Raw genomic sequence first — 13207 nt, 5'->3', positions numbered from 1 at the left:
TGGCTAAAAAGTAACTGAATGAACATTAATAACATACACCAATATCAAAATTGCTTTAAAATCTGTAGATATTTGATTTGATGGGAAGGTGACTCCTTCATTCATGAGAAATTGCGTTAAATGAATTCATCCCTCACTCCCCAAATGAGATTGTGCTTGCTAGGTGTCCAGTGACCCATTACCTCTCTAATGCCTCCCCCACAGGTCTGTGGTGGCCATGTAAACCTTTACGATTCGAAGCTAGTCCCCGTGACACCTGCCCTGTGCCCCTCCTGGTCTAGCCTGTCTCCTTCCTGACCTGATACTCCATCCTACTCTCCAAGCCCTCTGAGGGCAGCCTCCAGGCCCAGCACCACTCCCTGTGAGCTGCCCTTCTCTGCAGGCTGCTCCCAGCCCCATCAAGCCTGTCAGCCGACTTGTAGCACCACCGCTGCTCCCACTGCCACTGCAAATGGCCACAGGGTAAAGAGGTAGCTGTCATATGCACAGGCCTCGGCAGGGGTGAGTACTCGGGAAAGTTAAAAATAGGACAACTGGATCCAGAAGGCAGTGGGCACCAGGACTTGGCAGGAGTCATCATAATATTTGGCAGAAGAAACATTATATTTCTATTTTAGTGTGTTTTAGTTATTTCAATATAGGTGTGGTTCTATTATACCAAAGTGGGTTATTTTGCTTAAAATCTAGTGGATTATACTTTGTGGGAAATTGAATGAATTTTAAAAATACACAATTTTAAAAACACTACTTTATGTACAAATCTATGAATGGATAATTATCAAATAGGAGACTATCCCCTAATAATTATATTTGACTTTGAGGTACACCATGCAATTTTTGATACAGATTTACCTTCATAATTATACTTTTCTTAGCGTATTAATAGCTTTCAGTTGGTAATTCTAATATTAAAATAAACACACATCAAAACACAGTGGGACCACACATCTACTAGCTGGCAGGGAAAAGGTCTTCAAATGCTGCATTTCCCCACAAGTAATAAATGCATGCTTAATTTTTTTTTTAATAATAGAATATTGCTCAAAAAAGGGCAGGGAGGGGAGACAGGAATTTTTTTTTTTTCTGATTTAAACTTTGAATTTTATTCACATTGACACTGGATCTGGCATACCCAAAAGAACAATATTAAGGGAAAAAAAAAGAAATATTGACTTATGTAATCAGAAGAGTAACATTGAGACAGGAATATTTTAAATACTAAGAAAAGGGAGAGAAACGGTGAGAATGGAAGAAGACTACAGAAATCAGGGGAAAGAAATTAATAAATCACAATAAATTAAAACTGCTACTTTGGAGTTCACTGCCGGTTCGTTTCTTATTGCCCTATTTACAAGCTAACTGCATCACACTGCAACGTAACTGAATATATATAGCATAACGTGACCTAATATCTTTATCTAGTTGGGCTCTTTAGTCGCACAAATATCACTATTTACTTTTTTTTTCTTTAAGCTGAGATCATTTAGTCCAGGTAAAAGTGTACCAAAGTGAAGCTATCTCCTGTGAGATGCTCCAGGAAGGAGAATGAAAAGGAAACGTGATTCAAAGGTAACATGACATTCAAATTTTCTAGGACACAAATACCTATTGACAATGTGTCCCCAGGGAAAACATTTACATTCCTTCTGCTGCACACAGCCCCAGATTTGCTTTGAGGCAGTTCCACAAGTGGAACCACATCAGAAGAAAAGATATGAACAACTATTTTGGAAGAGGAATGAGAGGGGAAATAGCCTCGTTTTCAATCCAACTGTGGAAACGCTGTGTTAAACTAGATGGTTTCACTGTAGTCAAGCTGCATTTGTACTGAGGTAACTTGAGATTTAGAACGCTATAGAAGGAGAAGATTGAACAGACACAAAGTGTTTGTCACTTGACTTAAAAACTAGCTCATTTTATTACAAAGCCATTAGTGAAATGTAAAACTTTTTAAATTTGTTATTAATAAGGCAATTTCATTTTTTAAAATACACAATTTCAACCAGATGACTTGAGGGAAGAAATTTTATAAAATTTCTGTCAGCATATATAAAATACAGATTAAATTCTTTGAAGAAAGTGGAGTCAATGTAGTACAGAATACTTTGTCTACAAAAAAAGAAATCAATTCTTTTCCAAGCTGATGCAGAGCCATGGAATAGGATTTTGTTGATCAAAACACAATGAATATCAGAGGATCTATTCTTCCTATACTGTAAGAAAATCAAAATGATTACGGAAATAATATTCGTAATTCACATCCAGAATCTCAGAATGAGGGGCTATATGAATGAAGACCACAGAAAACAAAAGAAATTAACACATTATGTCTAGCTTCTGCTTTGTAAAGTAATAATAATAACAATAGTAATTATACTAGCAACTAACAGGTACCCAGCTCTTACCCTGTGTAGGATCTTAGTTCCCCGACCAGGGTTCTAATCCGCACCCCCTGCAGTGGAAGCAAGGAGTCTTAACCACTAGATCGCCAGGAAAGTCCCTGTTACCCCTACTTTATAGATGAGGATGAGGGGCAGAGAGTCACAGAGCTGGGAAGTGGTAAAAGCAAGATTAAAAGGCCAGCAGTCACTCTCCCGAGTTCACAACACCTAACAACACACTCTACTATCCTGTCCTCAACAAGAGCAGCAGCATAGAAGACACAGAACTGGAGGCCCAAGGCCCTGTCCCACCACATTAGATAGCTCTCAGCTGGTCTGACAGGAGACACTTGATCAACTGTTCACCACGAGCAATTCCTAACAATGTCTTAAAGAAAAACTGGGAAATCCATATGCTTTTAACCATTTATGTTCGTTAAGTTGGAAATTAAATACTTTTTTTTAAAACTAATGTACAACTGTGAAACGTTATCAGTGACTTTTACTTTCAAAACTTAGCCTGGTTTCCTTCTACATCCTCACAGTGTTGTACAATACTATTTGTTGTTTGATTTGGTTTGTCTAATAAACTCTCACATTTAAATTGGACAACCATTTTCAACCACCTTTTTGTTACACATAATAAAAAATGTACCCAACAAGAAAACATTAAATAAAGCATCTAATACAAGTATTAGTGATACACAATAACATCTCCTGTTATGTCTGAATTCATCCATCAGGCTGGAATCTCATACAAAATAAACCAAGATCTGCCTTATGGAGTTCTGTTTTTGTCTTTGACCCGAAGATCTGATCTCCCCTCCTGTTCCTACCCACCCATCATAAATCACCTGTCATGGATCACAAAAGGGACCAGGTGAGTGATTTTGGCAGACTCAGTGAAAAATCCATCACCGCCCAACAAAACCAACACAATGATTAGGTGCTACCAGCAATCAACCCATTATCAATCTCTCCAACACAGAAGACAACACTTATTTTCCCAGATTCCCTAGTACTACAAACAGAACTATTTTGGTTCCACACATTTCAAAGACTTTTAAAAATTCAGGGCAAACAAATGACTGTGGCAGCTTGCGGACACAGGTCCTTTGAGAAGTGCTTGAACTCACAACATCCAAATTTTGAGTTTTTAGCCTTTCACCACACAGAGACCTACAAAACACTCTTTTTAGTCCAGTGGGAAGAAAAAGGAATTATTACTCAGTCTTACTATGAATAAATTACCCTCCAGAAGAACAACACATACCTTCCAGGAAACTATTAAATGCGCTTAAGACAGAATTTTCTAAATGTCACTCCCCCAGGGCCCTGAAAATAGTACATTCTCTCCACAGGATAAAACAACCTTATTTCTGAAGAGTAAGTTAATGCTAAAGAAGGTCAGTTAGAAAAATATATCTGCATTCCATGACTTTAGAAGTTCAACCTGGGCTTTGCCTGACACTGTTTCAAAAAAATTTTTAGTACAGGTTGTAAATCACCTCGGGATGCCCGTGTGAAAGTAGTGCTGCCTGGGAACGTTTGTGTCATATTGTAGCACACTCAGCTGCTGCATCCCCACGAACGGCACTTGCAATGAAAACACTGCCATATATCTTGATTTGTCAGAGAACAAATCAGTTTTATCTGTTCATTTTGTGGTTTAGTGTCATAGGTATTTTAGAAAACATAATTTATAATTCCTCATGCAATTATATATGAAATTAAGTCATCTCACTTTTCCAGAAGCATCAAAATATTTCAGATTAAGTAGAATGTACTCATAATGTCTTTGCGTTCTTGTCTCCCAATCTACTACAAGAAGAAAAGATAAATAAATAAAGGAAAAAGAGGGGAAAATAAGTAGCATTTTAATGAGTTAGTCTAGTTATATCAGGCCTTGTAGAGGCTTTTATTTATATTCACTATCACAACAATGTCTCATGATGCCATAGAGAGGCAGGGGATAGTGACTAAGCCACTGTCTCAAGAAGCAGAACGCCTGAGTTTGAACATCTGAATCCTGGCTCCATCACTTACTTGCTGGACGCCCTGGGGTAATTCACTTAACCTCTCTTTGCCTTAGTTTCCTCAGCTGTAAAATGTAGATAATCGTACTTATGCCACACATGGTTTGTGAGCATTAAATGTGCCACATGCCTGGCACACAGTAAGCTCTGTGTTCACTAGCACTATAATTAGCAACAATATGCACACCACTCTTCTTTTTTTTTTTTGAAGGACTAAACATACATGAAAACATAACAAAACTATGTCTTACTGATTAATACCGAGGTATTCCAATGATAGACAAGAGAAAAATATCCTATTGGTGTGTCCTTTTTGGGGGGATAAATTGGTTATTTTTGTAAACTTCAAGACAATGCAGCCAAGATTCCTTACCAAGTACTAAATGACACCTCAGTCTCCTGGGGGAACACACCACACCCGTAAGTGTTTTAATCACCCTGATTTACAACAGAGTTGGGCCTATTCTTTTTCATTTACCTGGCTGAATTAGTATCTGCTGAGAGACTCAGACAAATTCATAATCTTATTAGTCACAACAGGAAATTTCCCTTTAATAAGTAAGACAGAAAAGCAGTTATTGATCTTAACTTCATTTGTTTAAACTGCAAATGGGTGCATTTTAATATCCACTAGGGGTTACAAGTGAAAAAAGGAAAATAGTAGCAAATTATAACTTCATGTGTTATGTAAGATATCTCACGATAAAACACTGGTTTCATAATTAAAACTCTTTGTTCATATGAATTGATATTTTTGGTCACATGAGTACATTTTAACATCTATTATCTGATTTGGGTTACATAAATCCTGACCAATCCTTGCTATGCCCATTATGAAAACCCACCTAAATATTTATTGCAGTCAAATACTTCTCTCTATCCAAGAGCCACCAACATAATCACATAGGAAGAGAGTGGTCCCTACCTCTGAGGACAGACCTCAGTGTGAGCTGAATGATTCCAGAAAAGCACACAAAAAGGGAGATGATCGGAATGGTACCAATGACACTGTTAGGAAAGGGTGCAGGGTAGGTGGACAAATACATTTGACTTCTAACTAGGACCATCTCACACCTTCTAAGCTACAGAGAAGTCCATGAAAAGAAGCTGGGTCAGTCTTAGAACTATAAAATACAGAAGGGAGACGGAGAGATGATCATCTCTTTCCCATGCCCAGCAGGATCTGAGGTCCTCTAGAAACAAACCACCAAAAAGGGATTACAGCTCATTGCTCCTGCAAGCCTGGGAGTTTTCATGATTTGTTTGACAAATTCCCTACCTCCCATAGTGAGCTGTGCTCAATCAATTCAAACACAGGAGAAACCTTCCCTAAGAGTTTTCCCCAATGACTCTTTCAGAAAATCTCCATCTTACTGCACAGAGCAAAAACCAGAGGCTAAAAAACAGACAAACTGTCATCAGTTATTAATTCCTGGGCCAAGGGACATCGTTAACACAGGACTGTCATTGTGAAACTAGTAAGCGCTCAGTAACTAACCCACACAATGCTGTGTATGTGTTTTTTAAAGAGGAGAATGACCAAAATGTGGTAAGAACGAGACTATTATAAAAACAAAATATGCAATCAATTAACTAAGGTTTCCTGAATGACACAATGTCTTTTAACTCTTCTCCCACATTAAAAAACTTAACTCTTTACCACAAGGCAGAGGTAAGGAAGAAAGCAGGTCAATGCCAAAATTATTTTTTAAATAATCAGCCTTTCACCTGCAATGAACTAACTTAGCCATTTTTTTTTTTTGGCCGCGCATTATGTGGGATATTAGTTCCCCGACCAGGGATCGAACCCACGGCCCCGGCACTGGAAGCTTGGAGTCTTAACCACTGGACCGCCAGGGAAGTTCCTGCAATGAAATAACTTACAAGAAACTTATTTTCAAAGGATAACTATGTTCTCACATAAACAGTGGAGTTGGTCACTCTGATTGTCCAGCATGGCCTAGGCACAGCGTCTGTACTTAACACCTAATTTACTGATCACTCCTAAATCCTTCTAGATCATCAAAAGAAAATGAATCTTTCACATTTGCTTTGAAAACCAAAAACTTGACTATTATAAAATATTAGAAATAATAACAAAGAATATGCAAATTATACATTATAATATTAAGTGAAAAACCACTGATGAAAATATTGCATATATGACCTCAACTATGTAAAAAAATGCCTAGCACTGTAACTAAAGAGGAGTGTCCTAAAATGTTACCTACATTTATTTCTAGGTGGTTGGTCCAATGGGGGGGTCGGGGGGGCGGTTTGTCTTCTTTTTCCTTTTTCTGTATTTTTTCGTTTTCTATAATTAACAAGCACTAGTTTGTTATTAGAAAAAGTTGTTTTTTAATTTATAAGTTTATAAGGAGCTTAGGTATACAAAAATGGGGGTCTCACAAAATAAATTCTCATAAAATGCCATCCCAAGACAGCAAGTTCAATTTTGTTATTTAAACTCAAAACAAGCTCCCCACTCAATTTAAACATATATATGTTCAGTTACCAATTCCAAAATGTCAATCTTTGGTTTATGCCTGTAAAATATAGTTACTATTAGTTTGAATTCTAGACTAAATTGGCAGGCTACAAATATAATGCCACAGAATGGGATATTGGTTAAGTACACATTCTCTGAAGCTGGTTTTTAGTGTCAGCTAAGCTGTTCACCTCTTTGAATGTCAGTTTCCTCATTGGTAAAATGTGGATAATTATATCATGTACTTCATGGGGGTTATTATGAGGACTGAATGAGCAAATATATGTGAAGCACCTAGAACAGTACCTGGTGTATAAGAAGCAGTAAATAAATAGTAGAGCTTAATATTACTAATCAGTTAATAATATTAACTCTATCAAATATATTCATAGCATGTCTATTATGTAAAAGTTTCAGTTTCCCTCGCAAAAACTAAACTATGGCTTAATCTAAGCTAATTCTGACATATTACATTTATCCTATTCCAAACATGAGATAGTCCAAATAGGTAAATTTCTCAGAAAACTGAGGCTTACCCTTTTCAGTACCTACATCATTTTATTTTTAATCCTCAAACCCCATTCAAAACCTTCAAGTTTGTTCTGGCTAAACGACTACTTTCCAGAAGCCTAAACTTGCCAAAACCTCCTTCTAGACAAGATTGAGAGAACAGAGTCAACATAAGCATAACTTATTGCCAGGTCCTACCAAACATTTTATTATATATTTATAATTTATTTTCTATCTTTCCTACTGGAATGTATCTTGAGGGCGGAGGCATTGTATGTTTGATTCTTCACTGTGTCCCCAACACATAATAGGCACTCAAGAAATATTTAAGTGAATGAATGATATCATAGTGTGTGAAAGAACCAGAAAATTAAGGTATAATCTTTAGAAGTTTCTGTATTGTGTTCCTCTCCATGAAAAAGGAACAGTAAAACTCAACTACACTTCTTCCAATGATGCTCTAAAAGACTAACGATCTTAATAAAGTGCTTCCTTCCCAAATAATTCTGATATCTCTCTTCCCTTGCAGAGTATCTAAAGCAGACGCCCTTTCAAAGAAGTCTCCTCCTTCCCTTAAGGAATCACTGTATTCATAATAATAAAACACGACACTTAAATTTTTATTTATTACTCTGGCTCTGGAGTATCACCTTAAGCTGGTAAAACTGGTCAAAGCTTTTGATTAAGAACAGACCACCCTCTTAACTTGGCTCCCAGGATGGTGGGCCCAGTTTTCACACCTGGGAGATTATTAGGCCTTGTAGAGCCAAATCACTGAGGACAGAGGTTTGACTGTGCTATGAGCCTTCCAGCATCTCATTCTTTGATTTACAAAACCGACAGAAAGAATGTGTTGGATGCATTTCTCTGCCGAGCTGGAGCTGGAAACTGAGAGAAACCTCGGCACTATTTGCATATAGCCTGCAGCGATCTTTTCCAACCCGAGTAACGAGCTTGTAAAACAAGAGCGCAGATTCGCGGTTCTGTCCTGGGTGGTATTTCTTCAAACCAAAAAGGGGCAGACAGGGAAAAACCTTTGTGTTTTCCCTCATTGACACACAAATAATTTTGCCAATTACTGCTTTTGAGCAAGTAGAACCTTGATATAAGACTCTTTAAAACTCTCAAAGCTACTGTCAAAAAAAAAAATTGCTTTTCAAAGCACTGGATTTTAAATGCTCATCACCATCATGTGAAATCTACGTGGCACCTCGGAAACCAAACCAAGGAACCTCTGAGTGACCAACGGCCAGCTGCACGCTTGCTCTGTACCCTTGCCTCCCCACAGCCCGCCTCTGAGCTCTGTCACATTGCAGACAGTAGGTGCCCCTGATACTGCAGGGCTCCTCTTCGTGTGCCAAGGTGCCTACATAAGTCACAAATAAGCTGCCCACCAACTGACACTATGCAATGAATGAATTACTGTGGAGTCGATATCCCATAAAAATGCTTAAATACAATTATAATTGTATCTGAGAAAATTTGGACATTCAAAGTATAAAGTAAAATGTACACTAAAATAAGAAGTAAAAGGACCTACGATTCTGAAATTTCACAATTTCGCAAAGAATTAACTGAAATTACAAGATTTAGATGACAGAGCTCTTATCCACATAAAAAAGGAAAAACAAGAAAGCAGGGAGTTTTTAAAAAGCGTTTGAATATTACAAAATGCTCTATGGCCAAGAATTTTTCACTGTTTATCATAATTGTCAAAACAGATTTTATTAAGAGTTGGAATATGATTAGTATAGCACCAAGACTGAGAGTTGTACCAATGGAGAGCTTTAAATATAAAGGATCTACCCAAAAGGTAACAGCACTGTCTATTGTATCATTATTGAATGTGCTTTTTACCAAATGAGTTCCTTTAACGGAATCGCTACTGCATCTTCTTAAAGCACAAAAAGAGTGGGCCTTCAGCAAATGACTCTACCCTGCATTTTAAATCTATACATTAGTAAAAGAAAGTTATACTCTTGAAGGGAATAGAATAAAAAATTAATCACAATATAAATTGTATCAGAGTATCACCAGTTTTAGATTGTAGGTTTCCTACTCATAACTCCTCAAGAGCTATATATTTTTAATGGGACATACTTTAATTATTAAATAAAAGTTATATATCACTGTGGGTCAATCTGTTTAACCTGGATCATTTTACATGAATGTCAAAACGCAGAACTAAGATGATCAGTCCCCTCCAGGTCATAGGTATTAATGCCCAAATTCCAAAAAGAAGGATTTTAAGCAGTTTTAAAAATACACCAAAGCTAATGGCCACCATGGCCAGTTGCCCCAAACAAAACAGATAACTGTAAACATTGCTAAACCCTTCCATCATAATAGAGAAAATAATGAGCCTGTTTTTTTAAATGAATTATTTCCACTGATAATGATTTTTTCAACTGTACATTCTGGCAGAAATTGCAAGGTCAGATGTAAAGTGAGATAAGATTTTTTTTTTAATTCACTGCCCTTAACACTTCTTATCAAGTACTTCCTACCCAACAGCTAGGCATTCCACAAATCAAACTGGACGGGGTGTTCACCCTCTACAAATTTACCTGTAGACAATAATTCCATCAGCTGACCTTTAAACGAGCCATAATTACACATTTATATATTTTAAATAACATATTTATGACAATATAAACAAATATAAGGAATACAGAACTATAAACACTTGTATTAGATATTCATTTTTAAGTATATATTAGACAAAGAAGTAAGATGAGCATGATTTTTCCCCTGGCATTTAGTTAAAAAGTAGTGTTTCAGGTTTTGCTATGTGCCGGTGAACAAATATGTATGCACACACATACATGAATATTTAATTTTATATAGCAGAGGAGGGAAGAGCATGGGGGCTTGTTAGAGATTTGTGTCAGCCCAGCCTGTGTTTTATATTTTGGCCCATCCAGCTCTAATGAGGGTTGAAACATGGTTAACAGCAATTTTGGGTAACTTTTTTAGCTCTTTTTTGAGAGCCACAGAATTTTGTAAAAAGCAGCTTGTTTGTTAAAAGTTTGCTCCAAGGCCTAAAATTTCTAAATATGTACCTTTTTTTCAACGTTGCCCTTATGAAGAAAAAAACTTCTGAGAGTCTCCCAAACATAAGAGTTTAATTAAAGAAGAAAACGTGGAAAAAGAGAGAGAACCAAAGAAAGAAACTAAGGAAGACAAGGCAAGAGATCATTTAAAACATTTTCAGTAGGGAGAATGTCAAACTTTTAGAACATGAAAAACCTTTCAGCTCTAGACAACATATGTCTTTTAACTATCGTCTCTCAAAAAGAAAAACAAAAAGTGATTTTTCTGAATTCCTTTCCAAGGTTATGATTGAGCTTATTAATTTTTTATTTGAAATCATAGTATTTGCAGGCATTTATAGGATTAGGGTTTTCATTAAGTTTAGCAACATAAAAATAACTCTGAATTAAAGCAGCAAACATAAGTTTTAGAATTTTTTAAAATTTAAGAGAATGGGAAACCCACAGATTCAAAGACTTAAGAGACATCAACCAAGAGCAATGTATAGAGTTGTATGGTTCCTGATGTGAATAAACACTAAAAATATATACATATATATAAAATAATTAGGAAAATTTGAAGCTTGACTGGATATTTTATGATATTAAGGAATCATTATCTTTCTTTTTAGGCGTCATGCTGGTATTGTGGTTATGTTTTTAAAATAATCTTTAAGAGACACTTAGTAAAATATTTATGGACAAAATACGAGGTCTAGGATTATTTTAAATAATCCAGTGGGAGAGAGGTGCGAAACGGGTAAGGCATAGATGAAACAAAATCAACCATAAATTGCTAATTGGTGATCCTAGCTGATGAGTTTGTGAGTATTTAATACACTAGTCTCTCAACTTTGTATATGTTATATATTCCCATAATAAAACATTTTAGAGAATTAATTTAAGAACAGAGCATTTCAAGCACTGAATAACTTAAAATGAAAGTGTATTCATTTCTAACGATGAAATTTACCTTAACAGTAGCTTCTATGTAAAGCTCTTCCCAATATGTGGTATGTTGTAGAGCTAGTCCACTGGAAAGTATATGATAATTAATAAATGAATAATATATAAAATAATAAATAAATAATACATAAATTAAGCCATTCCATTCCTTTTTTTAATATAAAATATTTTTTATTTAAAAAGGTTTTTTAAATTTGTTATACAATTTTTAAAGGTTACTTTACATTTAGTTAGTACAAAATATTGGCCATATTCCTTGTGTTGTACAATACATCCTTGAGCCTATCTTACACCAAATAGTTTGTACCTCCTACTCTCCCATCCCTGTATTGCCCCTCCCCCTCCCAACTGGTATCCCCTAGTTTGTTCTCCATATCTGTGAGCCTGCTTCTTTTTTTTGTTATATTCACTAGTTTGTTTTATTTTTTAGATTCCACATATAAGTGATATTATACAGTATTTGTTTTTCTCTGTCTGACTTATTTCACTTAGCATAATGCCCTCAAAGTCCATCCCTGTTGCTGCAAATGGCAAAATTTCGTTCTCTTTTTATGGTTGAGTAGTATTCCATTGCATATATGTACCACCTCTTCTGTATCCATTCACTGTTGATGTACACTTAGATTGCTTCCATATCTTGGCAATTGTAAATAATGCTACTATAAACATTGGGTGCATGTATCTTTTAGAATTAGTGTTTTTGGGGTGTTTTTAGGATATATACCCAAGAGTGGAATTGCTGTGTTATACGGTAGTTCTTTTTTTTTTTTAATTGGGGTATAGTTGTTTTACAATGTTGTGTTAGTTTCTACTGTATAGAGAAGATGAATGGACCTAGACACTGTCATACAGAGTGAAGTAAGTCAGAAAAACAAATATCATATATTAACACGTATATGTGGAATCTAGAAAAATGGTACAGATGAACTGGTTTGCAAGGCAGAAATAGAGACACAGATGTAGAGAACAAACATACCGACATCAAGGGGGTAAAGCGGGGGCAGGGGGGGATGAATTGGGAGATTGGGATTGACATATATACCCTAATATGTATAAAATAGATAACTAATAAGAACCTGCTGTATAGCACAGGGAACGCTACTTCCATTCTTTTTTATATAAATATTCTCACTGCTTTGGTTTTAAATCTTATTCTATTTATTCTTATCATAGTTTCTAGTTCATAGACTGAAATTATTCACCCTACATACAATGCCTTCAAACAGATGAGGTCCAGATAAATACTGACAAAACATCTCTAAGTTTTGATCAGAAGAATCTGGATCTCAGCAATCCCCTAAGTACCCTTTGAATAACTACTTCTTTGAGTCTAACAGTTATTATTGGAGTGTTTTGTCACACCGAGCATAGCCAAAACATCACTGACTATGGAATGATGACATAGAATAACCTGGAAATGGTGACAGCTGATCAATAAGGAGTTAAATTATATTTCAGTTCTGATAAAAATAGCTAATGAATGGGAGCCAACTTCACAGTGATACACACACACAAAAATTCTTCATGGATAAAGTTTAGCAAAAATGAACCTTAAAAACTGTTTTCATTCAGTCAGAAAACAATTACTGCATTCCTACAGACTTCACATTGTGCTATGTATCACTCTGTTATAAGGGAACAGAATAGTTTCCAGTTCATAAGTCCAAATCTAATAATTAAAGACAGTAAACTGGCACTTTTTAGGAATCCATATTTCTCCAGAGTAATAAATATCTTCAAGTTCATTTGTTCATTCTTCTAACATCGACTAAATGCCTAGCACAAGTACCACCC

General features: G+C 35.9%; 1 protein-coding gene and 1 long non-coding RNA gene across 3 annotated transcripts in view; one reads left to right on the top strand and one right to left on the bottom strand.

The window, feature by feature from the left end:
* Nucleotides 1-12961, top strand: part of LOC309631262 — a 43350-nt gene extending 30389 nt beyond the window's left edge. The window contains exons 2-3 of the long non-coding RNA XR_014246157.1: nucleotides 1474-1569; nucleotides 3125-12961. This is a non-coding gene — a long non-coding RNA (uncharacterized lncRNA). The remainder of the gene's footprint in view (nucleotides 1-1473; nucleotides 1570-3124) is intronic.
* The window catches only part of SATB2 (SATB homeobox 2), a 194017-nt gene that overhangs the window by 149132 nt on the left and 31678 nt on the right, over nucleotides 1-13207 (bottom strand). The gene's annotated exons all lie outside the window — the stretch shown is intronic.

This window comes from Balaenoptera borealis, assembly GCF_965194805.1.
Source record: "Balaenoptera borealis genome assembly, chromosome: 6".
Taxonomy (NCBI): domain Eukaryota; kingdom Metazoa; phylum Chordata; class Mammalia; order Artiodactyla; family Balaenopteridae; genus Balaenoptera; species Balaenoptera borealis.
This window is presented reverse-complemented; position numbering and strand designations above follow the sequence as displayed.